Source organism: Equus asinus, chromosome 1 (assembly GCF_041296235.1).
Source record: "Equus asinus isolate D_3611 breed Donkey chromosome 1, EquAss-T2T_v2, whole genome shotgun sequence".
In the NCBI taxonomy this organism is placed as follows: domain Eukaryota; kingdom Metazoa; phylum Chordata; class Mammalia; order Perissodactyla; family Equidae; genus Equus; species Equus asinus.
This window is the reverse complement of record NC_091790.1, coordinates 192,800,014-192,814,142: the sequence shown is the minus strand read 5'-3', so window position 1 is coordinate 192,814,142 and position 14,129 is coordinate 192,800,014. Positions and strand designations below refer to the sequence as shown.

The window sequence follows — 14,129 nt, the reverse complement described above, 5'->3', positions numbered from 1 at the left end:
GTTTTTTACAGCTTTTCTGGGAGTCCCAGTGTGCAGCCAGGGTTGGGAACCGACTCTCTGGTGGGACCCAGTGAGAGCACTGGCTTTGGAGTGAGGAGAAGCTGGGGTTGAACCTGATCCCTCCACTCCCCAAGCTGTGCAACTTGGGCATGTTGCCTCATTTCTCTACACCTTCTTGTCCTCACCCGTAACCTGGGAACATCCGGTCACCAGCCTGTGGGGCTATCGGGATGATGGAATGCTGTGATGTAGCCTAAGTGCTTCCCTCAGTGTCCAGCATGTGATCAGCGCACAGAAGGAGTGGATAGAAATAGGAAGCAAGAGAGTCTCTTCTGTGGAGATTATGATGGGTTGTTTGAGCTCACGTTGAACAGTCCAGTGAAAACGGAAGCTGGCAAGAAACAAAACTAAAACTCCCCCGAGAAGACAGGACTGATAGACACTTAAGAGATTGACATGAGGGCAGTAAAAGCAGAATCCCAAGACTCATCTCTGAGCACTTCCTCCCTGATACTCGATGGTTAATGTGTTTTCTCCACACTTCCTTCCAGGCCATGGAGAAAGGGCTGGAAAATGTGCTAGAGCCATGTCAGCATGGCTGGCTCGTCCCCCGTTCCTGAGGCTGACCTCGTATTCCAAAGTGCCCACCCATCGGGCCTGGCCGGCTCTGTAGACTGCTGCAGACCCCTCCCTCCTGTTGTGTGCCCACGGCACCCCCCCCCCCCCGCCCCGGTCCCTCAGGTGTGGGTCTTGGTAGCTAACCCCGCACCCTCCTGCCCTGGGAGGTCTGTAGCCACAAGACACAGGTCTCTGCCTGCCCCTCTCCCCGTCCTCAGCTTAATCCTAACTCAGACAGGTTTCCAGGCCCCTCCACTTCTGCTCTCTCTCCCCTCCTTGGCCCACCCTCCCTTGAGGAGGCATTTCCTGAGCGACTGCAGCTCTCTTCTAGGCTCCTACATCCGTCCTTCACCAGCCGTTCCCTTCACATTAAGCCCAGGTGTGCAGCATCTCCCCCCTCTGGGGAGGAGCCTGCTTCCCTGCCAGCCTCCGGAAGGATGGATCCACTCCCGTTCACCTGTGTCCTCTCCACTCACTTGCTTCGTAAACTTTTGCAGTCTGCTGTCTGCCCCTCTGCTCCAGAGCCAGGCGTTTCTCATCAGAACTGAGTGGCGAGGGAGGCCACGAGCCCAGCGCTCTGGCCACGGAGGAAGGGGGAGCCTGGACTTGAAGGCAGAGGGAGGGGTTGGGGCAGCCCGGGTCCTCTTTAGAAAGTGCCCTTCTTGGAAAATGAGCTAAGGGTGGCATCCTCACGGGCCACCAGCCCGTCTGAGGGATGGCCGTGCCATGGCCTGCTCTCTACTGCTCCTGTCACTTTATGTTTGGGTGTGCCAGTTCAGCGTGCCAAAGGCCACTTCTTCCTCGGTCTCGGCCTGAATGTAGGGTGAACGGCAGCAAAGTTGGGCTGCTCACGCTTTTATAGTTTAGTAATCTTACCCCAAATTGCTGTTTAGTGAACAGATACCAGCTTCATTCATGTTTACCAAAAATTGAGCATGGTAACTCGTAAAAAGACTTGAAAAGGCAATGTGTACTTAGAGGAAACTTAATGAACTAAGTAGGTCGACGTTGGGGTCCTTAGGCACTCTGGTCTTCTCACCTTCTTGTGCTCCTGCGACACCTCCCACCCGTCTGCCCCCAGAGGGACTCTCCAGTTTTACTTTGCTTTCCCGTCGGCCCTGGTGCGGGGACCCCGGCTCAGGAAGCCAGGGTTGCAGGAGAAACACCTCCAGGGGGTGTTGAAGGCTCATCTGCCGACAGTCCCAGGGCTCTCATTAGCTCTCCTCTCCCTGTCCTCCACTTTGGGCCTCTACACCCCATTTCCCTCCCTCTGGGGGTGATAGTACCCCCTTTCTTTAGCCCTTAAGCGATGGGCTGCCTAACATTCTAAGCAGGATAACCTCTTCCTCCTTGTGGTCACTTTGGTCAAAAAGGTGAGTGTCCTTTGGGTCCTGCTGGTGGGTCCGCCTGTGCCCAGCTCTGAGTTCATGGGCACAGTTAACATTGAAAGCCAGCCCAGCTTTCCTGCATGAAATGATGCTTCATCTCTAAATTGGTCACAACGTCCTGATGTCCCCCAGCCTCTTCTGAACCCCAGAGTTGTTTGCTACCACACAACAATACGAGTGTCTGAGGACAGTCTCCAGCTCCATCTGCCTTAGTCCTCGCTGTGTGGGACAGCCAACTCCAGGCCACATTTATCAAGTTGATTTTCCCAATTGCTTTGCCCTCTTATGGGAGAGAGGGAGCGGAAAAAAGCTCTTCAGTTGTCCATTGTTAATCTGAGAAGGAAGACGTCTTCAGCTACATCTTGAAAGAATGTCTCTGCATTGGAGCTGCCTGGGGCAGACAAGCCGTCCCACTGTGTATCCAGCTGTCAGCAGGGCTTGGTTCCCCTAGGGTCCCCCTGTGTCACCTGGGCAAATGATTCCCAGGGGACCTCTCGCTTTCAAAGGGGAGAACACTTACATGTCCTTCTCTGTTCTAAATGGGACAGTAGTACATGTCTCATCCCACTCTCGTCCCCACCTAGTGACATGGGAACAGTATGACATAAAGGGATGTTCATATCCTCAGCCTGGGGTACCTGGAAAAGTAGGCTGTGTGGCGGACAGTAAACTGTTTCCCTAGCCATTATTAGGCATTTTCTTGGCCAAGGTTGTGGGTATATTGGTGTAGCTATTCTGTGAGGCAAGCCTGATTGTGTGTTTTTCAGGAAATGGTATTCTTTTTTAGGTTTTTAAGTCTGGTGCATGGGTATCTCCTTCCAGCTTGACCTTCCAAGTTGAAGGTCAGTTACACAGTTAATTGTCAAACCTCACTGGTTCTCGAGCTTTATTGTGCGTAAGAATCACCTGGACAGCTTGTTAAGAACACATTTTCACCAAGGTCCTGCTCCACACCCAACACACCCCGCCCCCCCCACCCACCCATTTACCACAGGGAATTGCAGGTGAGCTTGTCCAGGGGGCCTTAGGCCCTCTCTTTGAGAGAGAAAGGGGTTTCCTTAATGGTGTCACCTCTCAGGTGTTAACCCTTAAGGAATGGCGTTGTAGGTAATCCTGCTTCCTTCTTTTACCTCACCTGGACATCGCTGCCCTTTCGCTGTCTCATTCTACATTGATGCCAGTTGTTTTTTTGGAGCAAGCAGTAAATTGATGCTGGGGTATTTCCTCTATCAGCACGACCAGCAAACTAAGAACAAGACCAAATATTAAGCTCTACTCAGGAGGAACAAAAAAAGACATGCCATGGAGGCGAAGGATAGTCATCAATGAAAATGTGTAGATTTTTTGTTTCTGCTCTGGGCTATTCAAAATACTCTTGTCTAGACTTAATTTGAAACACTTAAGACCATTACTAGGACCAAAAAAATGGGCATAAAAATTTAGGACATAACAAATGGCAGTAATCTACTTTTCCAGAATAATCTAACCTTCCCTGTCTTATTCTCTTGGTTGCAGAGACCATCTTCAGGTTGATTCCATGGTTGTTTTAGGTGGGGGTAGAGATATATTTTAACTCAGCTTGGTTCATTGGGTACCTACTGTGTGTCCTGTGTTAGATCTACCGAAAGGTTCAGGGTAAGGCATGATCTCTAATCCCGAGGGGTTTACGGCCCCTTTGGGAGATTAAAAGACACACACTGCCTCAAGGGTAATGCTGATGCTTTGATGTTACCAATATTTGACCTATCAGCAGATACTCATTGAGACTCTAGGGAGCCAATGATGAGAAAAAACAGTTAAATTCAGAGTCAGTGAAAGATTTTGCAAAATGGGTTGATAGGGAGAGATTACAGAGCGAGAGCTATTGTGAAGGAATCTGGAGGTAGGTCTTAAAGGAAGTGTGAGATGGCAGGTAGGGAAGCCTGGGAGCCCAGAGATTGGAATAAATAAGGAAGGATGGGGGAAATGACAGTGACACCTGGAAGGAGTTGAAAGGAGTGACACCTGGAAGGGTTAGCAGTAAAGGTTAGGTGAGCAAGGTTGACAGAGGAGAATTTAGATGTAGGCTTGATTGGCTTGGACTTAACAAAGGAGTAATTTAATGAAGTTAAGGATGTTAGTGAAGTTAATCAATGGGAATGCCAAAAAAAACTGTTGAGGGGACTCAGAAGCTAGGAGACAGTAGTTATTCAGGACTAAAGAGAAGAGGCCCTGGATTATGATGGGGGATTTCCACCCCCCCAGTATAAATATGAACACTTTTAGTGCTTTTAACTTTTCTGGTACTTTGCAGAATTGACTTAAAGGGAACAGTTTTTGTTTGTTTGTTTTGCTCTTTTGTTTATTGACGTTGCTTTCTCTAAGGCGTAATTTTGAAGCTTTGGTCTCTTCAGACACCCCGGTTTCAAATCCCACCACTGCTATGGAGTCTTAGGCTCTGGAAGGAGAGATGAGAGACTTTAGCTCCAATCCCGGCCCCGCCTGTCCCCAGCTAACTGTGCGCCATCCACACTCCTGCATCTGGATCCCATTATGACCAGGGTCTGTGTTTACAAGACGATTGGCCAGAGTTGATGGTTCAGTCGTGGCCAGGGGACAGTTTTCTGGCCTGTGGGTTGACCTTGACCTCATTAACCCAAACTGGGAACCCTCCGTGATCTTCTCCCCATCCACAGGGAACATGGCATATTCCAAAATGCCTCACTCTAAGTCACTTCAAAAAGGGACATAGCTTTATAAAGCCATAAACATATGTAGTTTCAAAAATTGCAGAGCTTGTGCAGATTATAAAGTATGAAAGGCGCCTCACTTTGAAGTTAGATTTGATTGAAAAGAAGAACTCTGAAAGCACTTGCATTGCAGGCATTAGCTTCTTAAGTTAATTTGTCTTTTGTTACTAGTAGATACAACAAGAAAAGGTGTCAGTTTACACTTGAGGATATTAAGTGAAATATTCAACCCATTGACAATCTCATTCACCCAGGGAGACGGTTATAAATATGTGAAGGCTTTTAGAGTTGCAGCCTCTTTTCTCAGGAGAAGTAATCAATAAGTTATCTGGACTGTTAGGCTGTCTTCAATTTTCCCTTACTCACCTCCAGGACCTTGAGCTGTATGGTGAAATAATTTGAAATGAAAATTTTCTCTAGTGTGAAATGATTGAAGTGGGAACCTCTGTGTGTATTTGAGTGTGTCTCTGCCCAGGTGTTCCAGTCCCCCCTCCACACACACACAGGTGTGCACTCACACAAAGTCCAATAACCCAGCACCAGCCCATGCATTGACATATGCAGACATAGGTGTGCTTGTGAGCACCTTGGTGATAGGACCTAATGCTCAGCTCTAGCAGAGATGCTGATGTGCATAGATGCCCAGCACATGAAGGGAGACACACAGACACATGTGACAAACACGCATATACTTGCAGGGACACACGCATACCTTCAAAGACGTTGAAGTCCCGTGCGCCTTCACAGATCACAAGAGTCACCACGAGCAACCCTGGAGACGGAGGGCCCAGGTGCAGAGGCAGTGTTAACACCCCAGAAACGTGGCCCAGTTTTCTGCCTTGCTGCAGAGCTGCCACTACACGCCCCCAAACCTGAGGACAGTAGAGCCAGAACCACTCTTGGGCTCAAGGTATAAACCAGTTGTTTTCAAAGCGTGATCCAAGGACCCTCCTGCCCCAGTATCACCAGGTGCCTGTTAAAAATGGAGATTCCTGGGGCTGGCCCCGTGGCCGAGTGGTTAAGTTCACGCGCTGTGCTGCAGGCGGCCCAGTGTTTCGTTGGTTCGAATCCTGGGCGCGGACATGGCACTGCTCATCGGGCCACGCTGAGGCAGCGTCCCACATGCCATAACTAGAAGGACCCACAACGAAGAATATACAACTATGTACGGGGGTGCTTTAGGGAGACAAAGGAAAAAATAAAATCTTAAAAAAAAAAAAAATGGAGATTCCTGGGTCACTAAAGAAATCTAACAGATAGGCTCTCTGGGGGTGGGGTGGGACCAGGCGGCATACATTCAAACGAGTTCTGCAGCTAATTTTTTTAAAAAAACTACTTTGAGGTATGATTAACATACAAAACACTGTACGTGTTTAATGTGTACAACTTGATGAGTTTGGAGATAAGTATACACCCATGAAGCCATCACCACAGTCTGTACCTTTAGCAGATCCATCACCTCCAGAAGTTTCCTCCCTCCTTCTTTATGACTTATTATTTTATCCTTTGAGGACTGTTGCTCTAGAGGGCTTGGATTCCAGAGTCCCTCGCCTCACAGCGGGGTGTACTGCATGCTCTGTCAAGATGGAGAAGTGGGGCCATTGTGACAGCCTGCCATCGAGCTATTGATCTTTCATCTGAGTGGCTGACAGCCCCTCCGTGGGGCCCAGTTAGATTTCTTGTGGCCAGACCCTTTATGCCCCAATGGTGGTCACAGTGAGGATTCAAAAATAGTTGGCGAGTGTCATAGGAGAGGTTATGTGGGTTGGTGAGCTGGCGAGTGAGTGGGTGGTTAAGAGAATGGTTGGAGTTGGGTGGGAGCGGAAAAGCAGAGGAACGGCAAAGGAGACGTTTATGTACGTGACTTTTTGCATAATTTACAACAGATGTAGCACTTACGGCTAAGTAGCTACTGAGCTCTCCCTGTAGCCACAGCTGGGTTTAGAGCTATAATCCTCATTTATGCATCGAACAAGTAATTGTTTGAATTCCGAAGATGTGCCAGACACTGTGCTTTGTGCTGAGGTTTCAAGAAATGAGTAGGAGTGCCCTCAGCTATGCAGTTCTGCCCCCAAATCTGTAATGGAATGAGCTGTCCCTGGGGAGCCAGGGGTTGGGTGTGCCAGGCTCTGCTGTCCTCGTCTGCCCGCGGTAGACATCTCTCATTAAGCCGAGAAGGCCGAGTGTGTCATCCTTGAATCGCTTTGCCCATTCTTTCTGGCTCTTTGGGCCACATGTACGTTCTAAGTCCTGGGTGCTCTCCCCAGTGAATGGACCCTCTCCGTCCTGCCCTTGGCTCTCTTGATACTCACCCCCTCCCTCACCAGGCTCCTCAGAGAAAGAGGGTGAGCTCCCAGCCACAGCCTTGCAAGCCGGTGCAAGACTAGCCTAGAGTCTCCTGTCTCTCTTGGCCCCATCAGCTGCTGGCTCACGGGGTCTTAAAGCCGGGTGGTGGGTCAGGGCTCTTGGTATTGGTATCGGGCTGTGGCCCTGGTTCCTGGGCAGAGATGGAGATGGTGACGTTGTGGAAGCAATTGTCTTAGGTTGAATGTCCCCACAAGTAGCGCCTGAGACAGGGCTTCTGGGCAGGGAGTCTGTTTGAGAAAAGATCTTAGGAAACAGGTGTAAGAGAATAGGGGAGTGATTCCGTAAGGAATTAGGGGGCTGCTCCATTCTACCTTTTAGGTAATCGTGCCCTGAAAGGCAGGTGGCTGGGGCCATGGTCCACCACCACTCCCCTCCCCAGGTTGAGGGCCCTCGAGGGTGCTAACCCTCCTGTGCCTTTGTTCGGGCCGGGCTGTGCTAGGACTGGGTGGGCTTGAGCAGGCTCAGGGGAGGCTATGCAGCAGAAAAGCAAAGTGATGTGGTGCCCAGAGCAGACCACCATGACTGCTTCTGAAATTAGAGGGAGTGTGACACGTGCCCACAAAGCCCCCAAAGTGGGAGCTACAGAACTGTGCCCGGGTCATCCATCTTTGTCCTCCTTACCAGTTACATCTGTGGCATTTTTAAATGGAAAGGGAATAACAGGAAAATGCCTTTTTAGGCAAACTTAAGGACTATAGGCTAAGAATTCAGAGTTGGATTCTTATCTGGCTGTCCTGTCAGCTGGAAGTAGGAGGTGGTCTGGGCTCCGAGAGAGAATATCTGAGCAGGGGGTGGGGCCCAAGTGCCCAAAATATGAGTTTGTCAGAGAAAGGGTGGAGGGAGGTGGAGGTGAATTACTCTTCCATGTTTTTTCCATCATGCTCAATAGATGTTGCAGATACCATTCCCCAAGGCTCCTTTGTTGAATGAGTGAATGACTAACTGGCCAAATGAATGAATGAACGGTACCAGTGGCCTCATATGTGTATAGCTCAACTCACACTGTCACCCCCCAGAAACCCTCACATGCCCAGTTTGTTACAGTCTTTCAAACAAGTCCTTTCACTGTTTACCTAAACCTTAGGCCCATGGCATCTGGCATTTCCAAACCCTGGATCATAGGGGCCCCCAACACCAGCCTCTTGGGGAGCAAACACATCTCACCAAAAATGTTAATTCCCATCTTGCCTTTCCACCTGTGAGATTTCAAGTGAAAACCTGAAGACAGCTGACTCGGCTTTTAACAGATTAGTTCCCCGAAATCAGCCAACATCTGTCACGTCCCATTATACCCTTCCAGGAAATTAGAAATGACTTCCCCAGCATGAAGAAGAGGCCAAGCACAGCAAGACCTGACTGGAGAACCTGGAGGGCGTGAAGACACTGCCATCCTCTGGGCCTCTAACCTCTTACCTGCTTTTCTGTTTTCTAGGCTTTACAGACATGCTAGACACATCCTGTAACTTTGTCTTCATACTTACGAGCAGAATGAACAAAGATTTCCTGCCGAGGATAGGACTAACCACACGCTGCTCACACAGGCCTGGCACATGGTCAGCACTCAGTAAATGTTAGCTGCCATTATTCTCACTACTACTGTTATCATCATTGTCCTTATTCTCATCATCATTACTATATGTGACAGACAGACCTGGGTTTGAATTCCAGATCTGCTACTTTATAGCTGTGTGACTTTAGGCAAGTTCCCAAACCTCTCTGAGGCTCATTGTTCTTTTCTCTTATAAGGGGACAATAGAAGCAGATCCTGAGGTTGTTAAAAGGACTAAATGAGATGGCTGTGTCTGTGTAATTCACTTAGCACCTGGCCTGGCACATGGCCACTTGGTCATTAATAACCATCATGCTTCCCCTTGGCTCCCTTCACAGTGTACGTGCCTCTGTTTAGCATTTATTTTATTTGGCCTGGTATCATTATTAGCTATTGAGATCGCCAGTATTCCCAAGCTTCTTGGGATCATGCGTCCTTTCTTTTTCATCTCTGTAGACACATGCAGGCCCAGCACTGTACTTCATATTCAGTAGGTGGTACATGAACGACAGTCTGCATCCTGGGAGTGTGTTTAGTAGGTTTCCTCTTGTGTCAGGAAGGGACAGTGTCCAGTGCAACAGTAAAGGGGTTAACGTTTCAGAAGAGGAGTGACATCTCTTCCCCTGAACCAGGAGGGAGACGTGACAGAACTATGTTGGTGTGGTGAGACAGACGGGTGACAGTTCTTGACTTGAGGACCTGGGTCCGTCACCATCCTGCCGCGGCTGGCATACTTGGAGTGAAGCTGTGAAGTCCTGCAGTCTTTGGCTGGACCCAGAAGCCTCAGGAGAGTGGGGAGCAGTGTCCTGGAAGCCTCATGAAGTTATGTTCCATTTGACACCTGCTGTGACTTCCTGCATCCACTCCCCATCTCTGCCGACCTCAGAAGGGTCAAGGAGCCAAGACTGGGGTAACGCAAAAGACTCTATTCGGAGACTCCTCTGAAGGAGGTGTGTGTGCTGGTGTGTGTTGCGTATTGGGTGTGGCGTCGGTATGTGTTGTGTGTGTGGTGTGTTGGGTGTGTGCTGGTGTGTGGAGTGTGTGTTGGGTGTATGTGTTCAGTGGCAGCAGGTAGACTGGCTTATAGGGTTCCCATGTGTAGAGCCCCTTCAGGTCCTGATTCACATGACTGGGGAAGTGTACTCTCCAGTCACAACCTTATTTTATTTATGTAAACATTGATCATAAAATAAGTTTTTTGGCCAGAACATGAGGTACAGACTGTTGGTGCTGCTTCATTGTCATCCACTGACCTCCAGTGAAGGATTTCTAGTCCTCTTCTTTTTGTAGATTAGAACTTATATTGGCAAATGAAAATACACTAAGTGCGAGCCCCCACAATATAAATAGATCTGGCACCAACAGTCAGCTATTCTCACTTGTGAAAGTTAGACATTCACCCTCAGCAGCAGCAGAGGCATCTGGGATGGGACTGCTCTGTGTCCTGATGGTGGCGGTGGCACCGCAAATCTGTACATGGGCTAAAACTCACAGAACTTACATAAAAAATTAAAAATTATTTTAAAAATAAAATTTTAAAATCTATTTACTCCTAAAGACCTCTGAGGAAATTGTTGATCATAGTAAACCTTAAGCCTTATCTTGCCTAGTTTTTCTTCCTGTTTTTGTTTTGTTGTGTTGTGTTTAGGTAAAAGAGATATCTTTGTTCATCCTGTAACAGGATGGCCAGCAGGGTAACAATCATTTCTGGAAACAGCTGGGCAGGGGAACCTATGAAAACAACTCTGGGGAATAAACAGCTGCTGATGACGGAGCATTGGTATGGCGCAGTTTCCTTATTTTATGTGCTGTTTTGTGTATAGGTCATGGACTTGTCCTCTAAAAGTTAAGGACAGTGATGGCTAGAAACAGAGAAGTGATGAACTGTTACCTCTGAAACACCAAGACTTTGAAAGTCCCGAAAGAAAGTTAAGTCCTCATGGAATTTGGTCAGCCAGCCTTATCATGCCAACAGGGTCCTGCCCTTGGCTCTTACATTGTTATAGCCGTGGCCATGTCTTCAAGTCAAGAACAGTCACCTGCCTGTCTCTCCACACCAACATAGTTCTGTCACATTTCCCTCCTGGTTCAGGGGAAGAGATGTCACTCCTCACCCATGTGTGAAACAACATAGTTTTACCTAAAATAGTTTTCCCAAAACCAGCTTTTTCCTATGGCCAGCCTCCCCTCTGAGGGGATTTTGATGCTTATTGCAGGGGAGTCACTGGTTCTGCAGGAAAGGTCTTTTGTTCCGCCCTGGAGAGAGAGCACCTGAGTGCCATTTTGGATGCAATGGGTTATCTTGTCTATGTCCTAAGCGACGGGCCTTGGAGTGGGGCCCTGACCCCGGCAGTGATCCCAGGCTTGACGAGACCTGTTCCCAGCAGCACAGCCTGGGCCATGCACCCCAATAACTGGGCCATGGCCCAAGGCCACATGCTGGGCACTGAGCCTCGTTCCTTCCTTTCCCTCCACACTGACAGGAGCCTTTCACTTGTTTTCTTGAAGGAAACAAGAGGGTCAACAGCATGTAAATGTCTTTTCATGGTGTCTTCTGTGGCTCAGAGCGACCCGTTTGAGACATGGGGTTTCTGTATCTCTCCTGCAGATCTGAGCTCACAGCCACACCAGGCCATTTGCCTTCCACTCTACCCACCCCATCCTGCCCTCAGGCTGTTCTCTCCGCATTAGTTCCGAGGGGCATTAGTTCTGAGGGGCATTGGGATCATCTTTCCTGGCTCTTAAATATTTGCTTTTCTTTCTCAGAAGATACTCCCTAAGCTCCTTCTTTGATTCTTTGTTCTTTCCTCTGTTCCCTGCTCTGGCTCCTGCATGCGGGTCCCTAACTGGAATTCAGAGTCCTCTTTGGCCGGCCCCAGCCTCCCCGTCTCCCCACATGACCTCAGCACCCAGCCTGCCATGAGCCCACACTGCTCCCTCACTTAGGGTGCCTCCCTGCCCACCGTCCCACCCAGGCCCCCAAATCCAGCCCTGCCCCACTCCCTTCGTGAAAGTCAAGGGCCATATTTGCAACAACCAGAAATGATTTCTCCCTCCTCCAAACATGTGGATTTAGTGTAATCTGTCTTGTTAGTCATTCATTCATCCATTTGCTCTCCAAGGAAATTATACACTTCTTGAGGCCAGGGCCTGGCTCTTAAACCCTTTGAAAGAACCAGGCCTGATGTTATCAGCCATTTTTTACAGTGAGCAGAAATGACTAACCACACCGCCAGCTTCATCTAGGGAAGTGGCATGGAGGCAGAGACCTGGGTCTCAGTGGCCCATAGCCATATGACTTGGGATGAGTCTCTGAACCTCCTTGACAAGGCATTTCCTCAGCTCTCAGGATCAGGTGATGTCCCAGACTCGGTCCCTAGGAACTGCGAGGGTCTGGGTAAATTTGAAGCATGTGTTTAGCTCACAGAGCCCCCTCTGTGTCTTGTGCATAGTGGAGACTGTAAAGATACTGTTATTTCTAACCATGACCTGCTGACCTGCCCCTTTCCCTCTATCCCTGGCTCTTCCTTTTTCTCTCTTCCCTCTACTTTGTATTCCCAAGGTTCTCCCAAGCCAATCCGGATGTAGACACCAGCAGTTGATGAGAAGTCTCCACACAGCACCATACTTGGGCACTGGGGGACACAGTTAAGTGGAACTCAGCTTTCAGAATGTTGCCAGTTAATTGCTTTACTGTCAGATGCCAGGGCTGCCCTGCAACAAATGTATTCATATGTGACTCTCAATTTGGGGCCATGCAGATCCAAATGAGGTTTCTGCTGGCACTGACAGAAACAGTAAGATTGAAGATAGATTTTCTCTGAAAAATATGCCATTAAAATTTTTTCCCCAACTTTTCACATTTATATTCTGTGTCATGGTTCGTATAGAAAGACCCACATCATCATCTCATTGCTTTCCTTTATGTGTGGTGCAGACAGTGAGGGGACACTGTCCCTGCTTTGGGGAATGTGCTGCGGCTTCTTTGGAAAGGCATCTCTGTGGACCCACTCATTTGGATGAAAGCTCCAGGAACGTGAAGGCACCAGAGAAACTAGCAGAAGTGCCCAGTGGGCCAGACTCACTCCTGTGAGGGGTAATTCTGTTGAGAAAGTGTCATGTGAGAAGCAAATTGAGGAGAAGAAAGATCATTTATAGGCTTCCATACATGGGAGGTTTAACAGGAAAAATGCAGATTTCAGAGAAGAAAGTACATATTTACCCACAGGAAATAACCATGTAAAAAGTTGGGTACATAGCTCTCTATTTGAACTAAACATAGCGGTTTGTATTGACCTGGCCTCTGGTGATGATGGTGACTCGAATTTTCCCAGTGCTGCAGGAACGTGGCTTTATGTAACCATCATCACAACTCTGAGGGTGGCTGGGACAGCATTACTGTACCCATCTCACTGTGGCGTCAGTGCCTTGCCCGGGGTCACTCGTGTTAGTGACCAAGCCACAAGTATAGCCTCTGTGTCCTGCCCCCCGTCCTGGGGACATTGAGGACCCTGGGCCAAGGCTTTGTAGAAATCCGAGGGAGGAGAAGACACCGCCTCTAGCTCCTTAGACAGGCCGGGGCCGCATGCAGGCTCAGGAATGTGTTTGATCTGAGCAGTCTCCTGTGTCCTCCTGCCCTCTCCACCCTCGTAAAGACGGGCGTCCTGTCCGCTCTAGAGTGCTGCTGAGAGAGGATTCGTTTTCCTGTCACGTTGGGAGTCCCGCGCTTGCGTCTGCACGGACACTGGATTTGCATACGGCTCGGTTTTGTGGGTTGCACCCTCCCTGTCCTGGCAGTAGTGAAACGTGGTGTCCTTGAGCCGCTGGACAGGGTGGCGTCTGCGCCCGCTCTGAAATGAACGAGTCCGAGTTGGAGACCAGGCAGCGTGGGTGCGCCGCCTCAGTGCGCACTAGTGTCCCCCGGGCTGTGCTGCATGTCGGCACGTCCGTCCGACAGCAGATGGTGGCCACAGTGGGTTCAGGCACTGGTCAGCCTCGGCCTCAGGGGCTTACCCCTGAAAACGTGACCAGGATGGATGCAGATAACTGCGATGCCAGCTAGAGAGCGATCGTTTGGTAAGCTCGCTAAAGTTCAAGTGCCGCGGGCTTCTGCGCTGGGAAGGACCACCTCGTGCGTGGCGCACAGGGACCCGCGCTCCCCTACACCCGGCTGTGCTGTGCCCAAGCGCGCGCCCGCCTGCTCTTTGGTAAAACTTCTCAGCACAAAGTCTAACTTCTTGCAGAGGAAGGAGGGCGCGCACAGCCCAAGCATGGTTGCGTTGTCCAGGTGAGGAAGCGGGGAGGGACCTTGTACGTATTCACATCGTCCTTCATTCCATCCAGCAAGCAAGACTCACCACAGTTAGATACTTTCCATTTTGCCTGCGCAGCGTGAGAATTGCTGGGTTTGTTTTGCCACAGAAATTGAACATTTCTAACGAAACATGACAACATTGCCTTTCCTAGTAGGTAGGAGGG

General features: G+C 49.4%; 1 protein-coding gene across 9 annotated transcripts in view; it reads left to right on the top strand.

Moving 5' to 3' along the window:
- HIPK2 (homeodomain interacting protein kinase 2) overlaps positions 1-14,129 on the top strand; it is a 174,361-nt gene that overhangs the window by 58,124 nt on the left and 102,108 nt on the right. The window lies entirely within an intron of this gene.